Genomic DNA, 13,563 nt, shown 5'->3' with positions numbered 1-13,563 from the left:
TTAACCTTTGTGGTTTACATGGTCTCTGTTGCAACTATTCAACTCTGCCATAGTAGTGAGAAAGTGGCCACGGGCAGTATATAAACAAACAGGCATAAATGAAACCAGCAAAAAACCCTACTTACAGGAATAGGTGGCAGGCTGGAGTTGGCCTGCAGGCTGTAGCCTGTGGCTTACAGGTATAAAAAACAAAAACTTTAATCTACAAAGCCAAATGCTTTGTAGACTATTTTGAATAAAATATGTATTCACTCAAGACAGCACATCTCATACTTTAGCCCAAATCCCAAACTTTTGAAGTCAATCTCAAGTCTGAAATGTAGATTCTATTCTTACTACTTGCCATCATCTTAACTGTCTCCGAAATGGCCATGGCACTGCATATATCCTGCACTTGAAATAGAATCAAGGTTAAAAGCTTGGGCTAGGGAGACGGAATAACTTGGGTTTGCCACTCATCCTCCAAGGAGTATCATTTTCTTTTTACACATGAGGAAACTGCAGCTCAGCAGCGTGGAGTAATTGCCTGATGTCACACAGCCAGCAAATTGACATCAATTCCACAAACACAAAATTTGGTTCTAGTCCAGAAACCCCGGGGCCAGCCGCTTGTCATCAGGAGGCTTCCTTTTCCTGTTTCTAATTTCCATGATAAAGGAGGGGAGAGCTTGAGAGGGAGCGATTTAGAGTAGGAAATGATGCTGATGTCTTAAGGCATAACTGTGACCCAGGGAGGAGGGAAAATGTAGTCAGTCCTCAGAGACCAAAAGAGAGTAGAAAGTGTGTGTGTGTGTGTGTGGGGGGGGGGGCACGGCAGACCTGCTCTGTGTTTCACTGGCAACCCCTACTTTTGTACCTGGGCAGATCCTCTCTGCATGTCACCTTCCCCAAGGGAACTAAGAGGAAGCAGCGTGCATTGATTTCATACAGAGGGCACAGTGCTTTCCAATACCTTTGTCTCATTTTGTACTCACAAAGATCCTGGGATTTTTATACCCATTGTGCAGATAGGCAAGGAGAGTCTCAGAAAGAGCATTTAAATGGCCCAAGGTCACAGGGCTAGGAAGTTGTGAGGCTGGGACTGGAGTGATAGTCGTTGCAGTCCAGGCTTTTCTAGTGTATACTGTTCCTCAAAGGATTCTACCTCCCCTCTGAGGTGAGTCCACAAATGAGAATGTACATGATGTCCTGTATTCTGGAATCAGAGCTCACTCATCTTGCCCTCTTATTATGGACTTGGCACGGTGGGAGGCCAGTTCTTCTTGAACTCAGAGGAACTGCCCCACTCAATCTAATCCTGACTCTGGTTTGTGTCTACCTGGACGCGGCCAAGTTCACTCCTTCCCCTCAGCCTTCCCCCCAGGAGTTGGTGTCCACTAAACCCTATTGGGGATTTGCTGAAATGCTTCCACCCTGATGTGTTCCTTCCAAAAGCTTGCTGGATATGGACTGCAGCTAATCAGGAGCAGCTCCAGGAGCAGCTTGGCTTGGTATTGGGCACAAGGCGTTAGGAGGCAATAATAATGTTCCCACTTCCCAGCTGGGCCTGTGTGGCACCCGCCTGTTGAGTCCCACCCAGGACTGTACATGAAAAGTTGGCTGCGGGAGGAAGAGCAGCCGAGGTCCTTCCTGTCCATCCTGCGACACAATAGTGGGCTCTTGTGGCCATCAGTAGAACTACAGGCACTCTCGTCTCCCTAAGTTTCTGCGTTTTCTTCATTCTTTCCGTTTATATTTATCGAGACCTACTGTGTGCCAGCCATAATTCTAGACACTGTGAACATGTCAGTGAACAAAACAAAGTCCTTTCACTCATAAGCATAAATACTTTAGTGTGTGTGTGGGGGGGGGGGACAGAAAATATACATATATATATGTGTCCATATATGTTGATGTTCAGAAGAATTATGGAAAAAATAAAGCAGGAGACAGGGGTAGGAGTGGGGAGAAGCGTAACACTTTTCAGTAAGGTGGCCAGAAAAGTCTCACTGATAAGGGAACATCTAAGAGGGACTTGAGAGATATGGGGAGGGATATGCAAGGTGCATGAACAGCAAAGATTAAAGGCCTTGAAGTGGGAAGGCACTTGGGCTGTTTTAGGAACAACAGGCAGGCCGGTTAAGCTGGAACAGACTGAGTCAGGGAAGAGCCGCAGGAGGTACTGTCTGAGAGGCTGTGGGGCCGGGTCACGGAAGGCATGGCCTTGACAGCTGCATGTCCCCAGACTAGCAGCCTCCAGTCACCTAGGAACTTGTTAGAGATGCAAATGATTGGGCCCTGCCCCAGACCTAGAGTCAGAAACTCTGGGAGTGGGTTCTGGTAGTCTGTGTTTTAACAAGCCCTCCAGGTGAGCCTGACGCTGCTGCAGTCTGAAAACCACTGATGGGACGCCTCAGAGGCCACTGCGGGGACTTGGACTTTTATTCTAAGGTGAGAAGGCACTGGAAATTTTGGGACAGAGGAGTGACATAATGGGACAAAACAACAACAAAAACTGCACTTGTACCCTGGTCCTACCCCCATCCCCGAAATTCCCATTTCATTGGTCCGAGACATGGCTAAACTCTGGAATTTCTAACATTCTCCAACGGCTCAGTGGGGAGGCTACTGTTGTAACACGGATGAGGAACGATCGTGGCTAGGCCGAGTGGCGGCGGCGGAGGTGGTGAGAAGTGGTCAGATTCCGGATAGATTTTGAAGATAGAACTATGAAGACTTTTCTGATGGATTTGATTCAGGGTGTAAGAGAAAGTGAAAAGTCAGGATGACACTCAGGTTTTTTTACCCCAAGCAAGTGGAGGGATGTGGTCTCCATTTGCTGTGACGGAGAAGATGGGGGGAGGGACAGGTAGGAGGGGAATCAGGAGTTTGATTTTGAACATGTTAAGTTTGCGATGTCTGTTTGAGATCCAAATGTTTTAGGGGAGATGTCTAGGCTGGACATCTAAGTTTGTGAGCCATCAGTGATGGTGTTTAAAGCCATAAGCCTGAATGAGATCACTTAGGGAGGGAGTATAGATAAAAAAGAGATATTGGAGGGAACCCTAGGGCGACTCTGATGTAGGAAGGAAGGAGAAAGAGAACCATGAGCCTGTGATGTCCCAGGAACCCAAGTGAAAAAATATTTTGGGAAGGAGGAAACGGTCAACTGTCACAAGCTGCTGACTGGCCAAGTAAGATGAGGACTGAGAACTGACTGTGGACTTAGCAGCGTCAAGGTCATGCAGGACCACAATGACCGAGGACAATGCAGTGGAGGGGTGGGGGAGGGGCAGAGGCCTGTTTGTACAATGGGAGAAATTGGAGACACAGAGGATAAATAATTTTTTTGCAAAATTTTGCTGAAACGGGAGAGTGTTGAGAATAGAGTCAAGAAAGGATTGTTTTTTTTTTTTTTAGTTGTTGTTTTTAATATGAGAGAAATAATATGTTTCTGTGGTGGGAAAGATCTCCCAGCACAGGGAAAAATGAGTAGATATTTTAATAACAACAAACATTTATTAAGTACATTTCTGTGCTCCTGGCACTGTGCTTAATGTCGTACATGAATTATTTTCCTCACAACATCTCCTCTTTGCTACACTCCTATTAGAAGGTTCTATTATTATTCCCGATTTATAGACAAAGGAACCTGAGCTTTGAGAAATAAACTAATGTTCCCAAAGATGCACAGCCAATAAGGTGGGAGGGCAGAGGTTCCACTTGGAATCGCCTGCAGAGCTAGAGCCCTGGACCCCAGCTCTGCAAAGCCTGGCCATTGAGCTTCCTGCATGTGGACACCCTTTTAAGTGCTTGGATTTCTGGTGCCCAGCTAGAAGGGATGAAATGACTCCCCATTCTTCCCAGGGCACCCCTCTCTGCACCAGGATGCATGATCTCTCCAGCTCAGTGTAGTCACTGCTGTGACAGTGCATATCATTGGTAGAAACAAAGGGCAATAACATCTGTACTGGGCTGAATGGTGTATCCCCCTGCCAAGCTCCATGTCTACCTGGAACCTCAGAATGTGGCCTTATTTGCAAATGGGTCTTTGCAGGTGTAACAGCAAAGTCACAGCTGAATCATGCTGGAGCCGGGTGGACCGTACTCCAACGACCGTGATCCTTATAAGAAGAGAAACCAGAGTCGCAGACAGACGCTCAGGGAGAAGGCCACGTGACCATGAAGTCAGAGATTGGAGTAATGCAGCCGCAAGCCCGGCAACAGCAAGGATTTGCTGGCAACACCAGAAGCCAGAAGAGGCAGGGAAGAATCCTTCCGCAAATAGTCAGAGCATGGCCCTGTTGACACCTTGATTTCAGACTTACAGCTTCCCGCATTGTGACAAAGTAAAGCCCTGTTGTCTTAAACCATCATGTGTGTGGTAATTTGCTATGGCGGCCTAAGGAAGCTAAGACAGCACCCACTGGTCGGAACTTGGGGGCACAGCTGTGAAGGATCCTGTGGTACCCCATGTGCCATGCACATCAATTAGTGCTACACAACATTGTGATCACCATTAAGAACACACTAAGGAGCCCGGCTGGGCGTGGCTCAGCGGTTGAGCGTCGACCTAGGATCTAGGCGATCGGGGTTCGATTCCCGGTCAGGGCACATGCCCAGGTTGTGGGCTCGATCAATGACTCTCTCATTGATGTTTCTCTCTCTCTCCCTCTCCTTTCCTCTCTCTGAAATCAACAAAGATATGTTAAAAAAAAAACAAAAAACACACACGAAGGAGAGGCACAGAATAATACATCGGGAGGGGCAGAGCTAGGAGATAATGCAGTTCAGCCAGCTTACTTTAGGGGCACGGAAGGTAAAGTGCAAGAAGGGCAAGAAGCTTGCCCACGGTTACAAGACTAGTTAACCGCAGGTGCCGTTTCTGTTGGGCTCACGCTGCATCCTCTGTAACCTGGAGCCCTGTCTGGTACCCAGCAGATGCTCAGGGAATGTTTACTGAATAAATGAGTGAGTGAGCGAGCGAATGGAACCCAAAGGCCTGATCTTCCTTCAAGTCATATTCTTACGGCCGGCGGAGACCAAACCCAACACTACTTGGTTTAAGGCGGCGATGCCTTTTCTACAGATGCTCAGACTAACACCAACCAACTGCAGATTGATTTTTGTTGTTGAAAATGTCAGCGCTTGTTGGAGATCTGTCCAGAGAGAATTTCTAATATTGAAACATAATCCTTTGTAGGTTTTCCTTTACCACCTGAGAAGGACTTCCCTGTTTCACTGGACATCCCTCTTAAATAAATGGCTGAGTATCCTAAAAATAGCACCAGGTAAAATTTACTAATATTATACCAACCCACTGACTTGTGTTATATTTAGCCCCAGGCCTTGGGGATAAGTTCTTGACTAGTTTTTACAAGGATAAAGGCGATACAACTAACAGCCACCATTTATCAGGTAACGATGGTGTATCAGACACTCGTTAAGCACTTTCCTACAGTTTCCACCTATCTTCACAATGAAGATTAATAATACCTTTCAAGGTGTTGATTGTACGTACGTTGCCCATTACGGCAGCCACCAGCCTTGGAAGGAGCTCTTTGTGGAGGTCTGACATTAGCAGTAACAGGCTTGGTGAACATATAGGAAAATGCTCTTTTGAGTTTTAAAACTTATGAGACCGTATGTTACAGATAAAGTCCCTCAAGTGTACAAAGGTATATGTCCAGAGATACTTGTTACAGAAATGTGTATAAGAGCAAAAGACTGGAAACATCTAAAATGCTCACCAACAAGCGTGGTTAAAGGGAACATCCCATAAATAAAAATGCCAGACAGCTGCTCTAAAGAGTGAGGCAGATCTATAGACATCCCTATGGAAAAATATATAGGATCTGAAGATATACGATCCAAGATATAGGATCTGAATAGTACAGTCCCATTTGTGTAAAATGAATACATAAAGAAAGGAAGGTGGGAAAGAAGGATGGTATAATCTTACTTGTGTAAAATACAGTTATGTAGAATATATACAGAAAGAAAGGGAGGGAGGGAAGGAAAACATTTCTGGAAGAATGTGTAAAATACTGCTAATATATGTGGAGTATAACTAGGGAGCAAGGAGTGGGAAGCAGAGAAAAGATTTTTTCAAACCTAAAAATCTTCTATATTGTTCATATTTTAAAATAATGTGTATGTATTAAGCTTATCATTTAAAACCCAATTACTTAAAAATAATAACAAAAGTAGAGGGTATGTGACTCGTTATTAACACCCTGGGGTCTGTAAAGAGACCACAAAGAAACCATGCAAACTTAGTTCTGTGCTGATGCTTAGAAATGAAGAAAACATTGGCTTTTAGCAGAATTTATACTGATCCATGCAAGTTCAGGTTAATAACATGCTCAGAATAGACAGACCTGGGATAGCAGAACTGAACAAACACATGTAAAACAGAGTTTGGCCAAGCTGTTAGAGGAAAGATATTCCAGAGCACAAAAGTTGGGCAGATGGATGATACAAGATGCTTCCCCAAATGTTACTAAGTCTCAGAAGGACACTGAAACATATAATATGTAGCATGAGATCTTAATTCATAAGGGCCCCCCCCTTTTTTTTTCCCTCTGAAGGAAACATTCATTTTCAAATTCTTGCTCCTGCTCTAGTGGACTAATATGTGATCCATCAGCTATTAAGCTATAAAATTACAGAGGGATCTTAACCTTTACCGATTTCTTTCTCTGGGCCCGGTGTTTTAGCCCTCACAATCACGGATGGGTAGGGTTTTCACAAATAGAAAAACTGATGTTCAAAGAAGTTAACCTGTCCAAGGGTACTTGGTGAGTAGGTGGTAGAGCCCCTCCCCACTTTGAGCCCCCTGCCTGTGCATCTCAGCATTCCAGACAGGGGAGGACCCTTAGGTATCATCTTATTCTGGAGGAGAGGAAACTGAGGCCCATGGGGAAAGAGGCTTGCTCAAGGCCTGGGTGCAGGTAGTGGCTGAGGCAGGCCTGGGACTCAGGCATCTGCTTCCAGTGCATGTTCAGCCACCCTAACACACGTCTCTCTAGGCTGTGGGTATATAGCACGTGCTTCGGACAATGCTGAACTGAATGAAACTGTGCTCTTCCGTGGACAATTCTATAACAGGCCTCCAATAATGAGGTTCCTTTAGAAGCCTGCACTTTCTAAACCTGAATATCCACTTCTCAATGTTTGCACTACGCCTGTGCCCCTGAGCACCACTTGTCAATCCCATAATTTGTGGGTGAAGGATTACTCTGGTACCACTTATTTTAACTTCATCTAGACCAAAAATATGTGTGAAAGCACTAGGTTTAGTCGTTACTTAATTTTCTCTTAACACATATTTTGAAGTGTTATGCTGCTCCCCTTGTTAAAAACATTTAATTTGTTTGTAGAATGAAGACTCAGATTCCTAGCCTGGGCCTATGGGAGAAAGGGCCTGCAACTTGGCCCTGATGGCTCTGTAGCATCGTCAGGAGCCATGCTGTCTGCTCAAATGCACCTTGGCTCTCACGACCAACCACCGCACATGCTTTTCCATCTGCTTGGAACAGTCTTGCCCGGAGCAACAACTTTGCAAGCCATTTCTTTGGGGAGGCCTCTCCCGAGCCCCAACGTAGGCCTTTGAGGTTCTTGCCACACTTGTACTTACCTGATCACTGTAGTCTTCCCCAGCACACTGTGGGCTCCAAGAGGGCAGGGACCACATTCGTCTTGGGTATAGTCCTCAGAAGACGGCCTGCAGGTGCCAGGTGCCCTACTTGTTGATTAAATAAACGAGAGAAGAGAGAAAAACCTATGCAATACACATGAGAGCTCAGAAAACCTAACAGTTCTACACATCTGTGATTTCAGAGTTTATCACCATTTTATACCCAAATATAATAAGCCTATAATGATGTCCTTGAGTTAGTGACAAAAGGCTCTGCTCAGTGTGCTGCCAGAGGAAGTGGCGCTGAAATTCATTTGAAAACTATTTCCATTACAATGGCCAAATTGAAAAAAATCTTCTTACAATGGGAGCACTAACTATATATAAAAAAACAAAACACTTAGCAAAATACCTATTGATGCCAGATAATCAAAGTGTTACTCTACTTTGAATTAATGTAAGCTGGATTTATGAATTTTAATATTATACAAATGGGTACATTTCATTTCCCCCTACCTTTCTCAGTCCCCAGGAGGTTCACGGGTAATAAAACAAATTACTTTCTTTCTCCATTAGCCTGTCATTGCCATTTTCAAATGGCTCCTTGCCCATACACTCCAATGTTTTCCTCACAATAAGCGGTAAAGCCGTTGGCCTTCCCATTTATCTTAACTGCCTTGTGTTCCAAAAGAGACAAGTAGTGTATTACCTTCCATTTACATCAGGGAAAGAGGTAAAGTGAGGCAAAGATATTAAATGATTTCTTTAAGTTCATACAATTAATCAGCATTCACCCATCCATCTATAGCAAAGATGCAACAAATATTTAGTGATTGCCAGCCTGATGCCAAACTTTGTTTTTGTTGCTGGGAGTATAATAGGAAATAGGATAGATGAGGTCCCTGTTTTCACGTAGCTGACGTGTGTTTGAGGAACGGCAAGGTCAGGGTGGCTGGATGTCATGAGTGAGGTGAAGGGGGGTGGGAGCTGAGCTCAGACACGCAGGAAGGAGCCAGCTCATACAAGGTCTTGTAGGCCGTGAGAAGCAGTACAGATTTTCTTCTAGAATTGTCTTCTAGGGGTGGGAAGCACTGTAGGACATAAGCAGAGGGTGACATAATGTAACTTATGCTTTTGAAAGTTTCTTCTGGTTGCAGTGTGGAGAATGGATGACCTGGGGACAGGAGTGGAAGCAAGCACCTTAAATAGTACAGGTAGGAGATGGTGTCATCTCGGACTACGATGGTATCAATGGAAGCAGAGAGTAAAGATTAGATGTTTTCTGAAATGAGACACCAGGACTTGCTGACCTTTTGAGTGAGGAGAGGGAGGCAAACAAATCAGGGATGATGCAGGTTTCTGGCTTGAGCAAATGAGTAGGTGGTGGTGCCACTTATTAAGAAAAAATGGTAGGGAAGACGCCGATGTGTCCTTTTGGTATCAGGGCAGGGAATCAAAACTTGTTTTTGGACATATTAATTATGAGATGCCTTTTAGAGATGCCTGGCCAAGTAGAGATGCCAAGCAGGGAGGTGTTGGATCCATAAGTTAGGAAGAGAGCATTTGGAGCTGGGAATACCCATTCGGGAGTCACCAGTGTGAAGGTCTTATTTAAACTTTGAAAGTGGGTGATGTCACCAAGGAGAAGAGTGCTGGTGGAGAAGGGTCAGCCGAACCTTCATCCCTAAGTCCCATGCTGACCAGTGGTCATGGTCGTGTGCTCTCGCAGAGGAGTTTCACCCTTCCCATTCCACTAAACGAAACAAACACTCATGGTCTCTTCTACATGAAAGGTTTTGCCCTAAAGGATAAAGGGCTACGAAGATAGGTGACGAATATATAATGCCAACTCTCAAGCTGTTCCCAAACTGGTAAGGAAAGAGTGACAATAATAGAAAAGATAGAATATGTGGATGTATTTCCAAAGATGTGGACGGGATCTTCAAAGGACACACTTGGGAAGACAGGTTGGGAGCAGATGGTGAAGTGTCAGGAAGCTGGATATTTTTTTCCTGCTTAGGTAATGGGGCACCACTGAGGATTTCCGAGCTCCATGATCAGATGAACACCTTTCCTTCCCCATTCACGGTGGGCCCATCTTCCTGTGTCAGGCTCAAATCTCACCTCATCCACAAAGCACTGCCCACCTTCTGCTACCACTCACTCATCTTTATGTCCTTTTGTGTTTATCATCTAGCGCCGACACATTTAACATCTGATGACACACTGTCTCTTTCAGATGGTTTATTGTAGGAACACCTTGCTTTTTTAAACTGGTCTAAGCAGGTCCCATGACTTATATCCACAGTCTCTGGCTCAGGGATAGGAACATAAGAGCCCACAAGCAATGCCTGTTGCTTCAAGTGCCACTTCTTCAGGGAATTCTCCCCTGACCTCCAGTTAGATCAGGTTCCTTTGCTCTAGGCTCTCACAGAATCATTTTCTAGCACACGTCTCCATTTTTAACTATACTCCCGATATGTGACTCGTTGAGTAGGGTATATATTCTCACAGGCTGTAAGTTCCCAGAAGGCAGGGACCACCTCTGATTTTGCTCATGGTAGTATCTCTAGTTTGTGTGCAACGAACATTGGAAAATTGATGTTCAAGGTCAGAGGGCTTAGACGCTCAAGGTCAGAGGGCTTAAGAGAAGGAGTCTCTGGCACGGTCCAACTGTCTGCCTGAAGTTTCTGAAAGAACAATGAGATTCACACAGCGAAACTTTCTCACAGAGGGAGCTCCCCTGAGGGATGCCCCTTTTGCTTAGGAACAGTTTCCCAGAGAGTGGCTCTCCTATGGGAAGGAGGCCCCTTGAAGGCTAATTTATCATCACTTAGGACACCGAGTCCTCCCTTTCACACAGCTGAGACGGAGGCAAGGCAAAGTGTTCCCGACTATCAGGAAGAGTAAGTGCACCAGCCACCGATCTTCTAGGCAGATGGAGCGACATGTGCATATTTACATATATATTTCCTAATCAATAGGTTCCAGAGAAAACGTGAAAACCCAAGAACATGACTGGAATTTAAGGGGCTCTGAAGGAGTTTAATTCCTTAAAGGAAATTAGCGCATTTTTTTGGTTTTTTTTGCTGATGACTTCAGGAGAAAATAGTATTATTTGAATGAGCAAACTTTCTTCCCTAAATATGTAAGTCTCCTCCTCTTCCAACTTAGGTACTTCTAGTATTTCTTCTAAGAAATGCTTTTCTGGGGCCAGCCAAGAAGAGCTTTAAAGTCTATTAACCATACTTCTGGCCCCTGCTTGCTTCTGGCTGTCTCCCCTCATCAGCCACACAGGCCTGGTTCTTCTTTCTCCAACAGGCCAACTCGCTCTCTTCTAGGGACTTTGTCATTGTGTGTTCTTGGCAGGTGGTCAGTAAATATGCTAATAAAAAGGCTAAGATAAGCCAGTTATGCCATGGCAGAATCCCATAACTAGTGTGTCTGCTGTTTGAGCCACTTGTGTTGGAGACAATATAAGTGACGGCTTGAAGATTTAGCCTGATTTATTGCGTCTCATTCTCGCTTTGTTCATGCATGTAAATAACTTCAGGGAAAATGGTTTACAATTTTATCCATGACACACACTCATCTCCCCAGGCTTTCTTACAGCTCCAGCAGGCAGCCACGTAACCCAGTTCCGGCAGCTGAGGAACAGTAGTCGGGTGAGGCTTCAGGAAAGCTATTGCCTTCTTGATAAAAAGGTACAGACTCAGCTGCTATGTGTCTTTGTCCTTTGACCTTCTACCCCTCTCCCTGCCTAGAACACAGACATGATGCAGGAGGTGAAGTTATCCTGTGTAGCAGGTGCTGTTGGTGCTCTGCGCATAACCTGCTAACACTCACCATTCCTACCCACAAGCTCCTGTCACTCCGTACCTGAGGGGTTTTCTGGGCGACAGGTTGGAAGCACCAGTCAGGGACCCTGGGAGCAGCCTTCAATGACAAATGGGAATTGGTTCATAAATATCCCAGCTCCTTGGCCTCCGGGTGGAACAATTTTGAGGCATGAGCTACATACACTGGGGGCACACAGAGCTCCCCGAGGTCCTGGGTAGGAATAAACATCAGTTGCCCACAGCAGTAACCCACTCGTTAATGCATCCCATACTGGCTTTCTTCTTTTCTGTCTTACTTCCCCACTCCCCTATCTCCCTGGGATCACTTTACCAATAAACTACTTGCACATGAATCCTCCTCAGGGACTCCTGGAAGAACCCAATCTAAGACATCTTGTGACCATGCAGATGAAAGCCACCTAGTAAGGGTGGAGAGGAATCTAGCAGGAGCCCGAGTCCTGAGACGTGAGCCCCTGCACCGGCCTTTTTCTGCTTTCTTCTGGACTTCCTATTTGAGAAAAATAAACCTCCTATCTGGGTAAGCCACCACAACTGGGTTTCTATGGCATGCAGTCAAATGCACTTGTAACTGAGAGAGATCTGGGGGAATTTTTAGTTGAGTACGAATGCTACTAGTCATCAGCTGGACCTGACTGCTAACAGAGCTGACACTGATGGACTAGGTCTACACTGTGTGGCAGGTTATAGCTAGCACCATGTCTTGTTTCTGTATTTAATCCTCATGTTAATTTTGTGAGGTAGGTATTATCAACCCCATTTTACTGATGTCTAGGGAGGCCAAGTCCCATAGTTACATGACCAGAGACATTAGAACTCCAAGGCCAGTGATCTTCTGCCATAGGGAGCTAGGTTTTCATCCTAGGAGTCTGTGACATTCACGTAATGAATCATACCTTTATCTGTTCCCTTTGCCTGCTTCTGAGATCCTGTGCTTTTCAATTATCACCCTTTACTCCCATTGAACTGCAGGTGCTTGCTTCTAACAGAGCTACCACCTGCCAAATCTCATCACAAACTTTACATACTAGTCACATGTTTCCCCAAACATGTGCTAAATCCTCGTATCTGTAGGCCTTTGCTCAAGCTCTTGCTTTACTTCAGAAGTGGAAAATGGCTACATTCGGGCCCAGCGAGGATGGTCTGGTAACTATGGGCAGGACACCCATGTAAGTATGAATCATAGCACCGAAAACATAAATGCTGAGTAAATCTTTGTAAAATTGAAATAGGTAGCCATGGTGGCATCTAATCTGAGTCCAGATTTACTCGTGCTTAAATTAAAATCATTAAAATAAAATTCCATCACACATAAAAATGACTATATACTCTCTAGATTTCGGACAAACAAAATAGAATACATTAAACATTTAATAGTTTACATTTGAGGATGACATTTTTTTAAAAAGGACAGCATTATGATATAAGTACTCATTAAAATGGTGGCCATTTAAACATCATCTGAATGATACCAAATAATACTCATTTTATGAAATGTGTTGAGAACCTGAGTTTATGTATAAGACTGAGCATTTTCAACCTTATTGGCTTAGATGAGAAAAGATTGTGTTCTCTTACTGGTGATTCGTGAAATATGACCTACTTGTGTTACAACTGCTGGTGTGTGGAGACAAGGCTAGCACCCAGGACTGGTTGGACTCTGGGAAACAAGCATGCTGTGTTCCCACGCCACCCGGGGACACAGGAGACAAAATCTAATCCAGGGTGAGACAGCATGCAGGGTGTAGAGGGGACTGTACCAAGGGCTTCACTGAGGCTGAAGGACTGAGGGAAAGCTGTGTGCTTTGACTTTAAAATACATATGAAGTGAAGCAAAGAAGCCAGGGGCCTTCTCACAACCATTCCAGGTCAGCAACTCCCAAGATGTTTATATCAAGGTAGTTGGCAGGAAATACAAATGCTCACTGGCCTGACTTAAGAATTCAGCCATCATAATAGATGCAGCTTATCAGCTTAAAAGATGCCTGTCTGTCTGGTTTCAGCTGGTAAAATATCTATAAAAATGCTTACATGTCTATTTTTGGAAAATTTGTTTCACAAAGCCACCATTTCATAAAGACAATAAGG

General features: G+C 44.7%; 1 long non-coding RNA gene across 1 annotated transcript in view; it reads right to left on the bottom strand.

Moving 5' to 3' along the window:
• Positions 1 to 8,459, bottom strand: part of LOC107537690 (uncharacterized) — a 78,052-nt gene extending 69,593 nt beyond the window's left edge. The window contains exon 1 of the long non-coding RNA XR_001603251.2: positions 7,619 to 8,459. This is a non-coding gene — a long non-coding RNA (uncharacterized LOC107537690). The remainder of the gene's footprint in view (positions 1 to 7,618) is intronic.
• Positions 8,460 to 13,563: the final 5,104 nt, after the last annotated feature.

Source organism: Miniopterus natalensis, chromosome 4 (genome assembly GCF_054644295.1).
Source record: "Miniopterus natalensis isolate mMinNat1 chromosome 4, mMinNat1.hap1, whole genome shotgun sequence".
Classification (NCBI taxonomy): Eukaryota; Metazoa; Chordata; class Mammalia; order Chiroptera; family Miniopteridae; genus Miniopterus; species Miniopterus natalensis.
The sequence above is the reverse complement of the archived record's forward strand: the minus strand, read 5'-3'. Positions and strand labels throughout refer to the sequence as shown.